The sequence below is a fragment of the Gekko japonicus genome, unplaced genomic scaffold (genome assembly GCF_001447785.1).
Source record: "Gekko japonicus isolate JY-2015 unplaced genomic scaffold, Gekko_japonicus_V1.1 scaffold417, whole genome shotgun sequence".
Classification (NCBI taxonomy): Eukaryota; Metazoa; Chordata; class Lepidosauria; order Squamata; family Gekkonidae; genus Gekko; species Gekko japonicus.
In genome coordinates this window covers 1139915-1141035 of record NW_015164194.1, presented here as the reverse complement: position 1 = coordinate 1141035, position 1121 = coordinate 1139915, and positions in this window count along the sequence as shown.

Genomic DNA, 1121 nt, shown 5'->3' with positions numbered 1-1121 from the left:
CACGGCTGAATTTCGCGCCAGTCTCGGCTCGCTTCGAGCGGATATTTTTGCCACACTTCAAGACCTCATAAAGCCCCTGGCCGATCAGGTCGAAAGCCTCCAAACCGCGATTCACGAAGTTGCCTCGACGGCTGAAATGGCGATGGAAACCGGGCTTGCGAATCAAAATGGTATTCAACGCCTTGAAGCTCACGAAAAATGGTCTCGAGACAAAATCATTTCTCTTGAGAACAAAATTCGGGAGCGTAACTTGAAACTTAGAGGCTTTGAGGATAAAGCTGAGGAAAATACTGAACTATCTATATTCATTGCCTCTTGGCTCGCTGCTTCAATGAAACTCGAAGACAATATTGCTCCGCTTATACTGAAAGCCTATAGAATAGGCACCAGACCTTCCCAGCCAGCAAGACCCACTAAGGACATCATAATAGAACTAGCTGATCTTCGTACTAAGCGAAAAATCCTGGACTTTGCTCGTATCTCTGGAGGCTTCAAATATAAGGACAAACCTATCCAAATATTTCCGGATATCTCAGCGGAGGCTCTCTTACTTCGGAAAAAGCTGAAACCAATCGCCTCTCAACTAATGGATGCAAATGTAAGATACAAGTGGCTCCCTACCGGAGCCATGCAAGTTAGACATAATGGCAAAGCTTGGACTGTTGAAGATCTAGAAAATGGTAGTCTGGTCCTGAAATCGCTTCGCTTACAAGTGCCAATGGAATGCGAGAAATCTACTATCAAACGGAGGTGGGAATCTACTTCACCGAAGAAAAACAGCAAAATCCCCGTACGTTCTTTCATGGAACACTCTTGACTCTGCTGCACAGATTGTGTAATCATTCCATTTACTAGATATGGGTCCTACCAAAAATCCTTTGGGCTGTGTGACACGCTGGTATGTTTATTATGTTTGGGGGAGGGAAGGTCAATGAGGTTTGCTTGGTCCCTTAGCCCCCACTGGTTGTTAAGGTCTCCTCTAGGAGAAGTCTTTTGGACTTCGTTTGGACGGGAAGGGTCGTATGGCTTCTTTCCATCCGAACCCAGGAGGGTGTTTTGCCTCACAGTGCACAATGTTATGTTCACTCATTAACCTTATTTTTTTATGCACTTGTTCAATC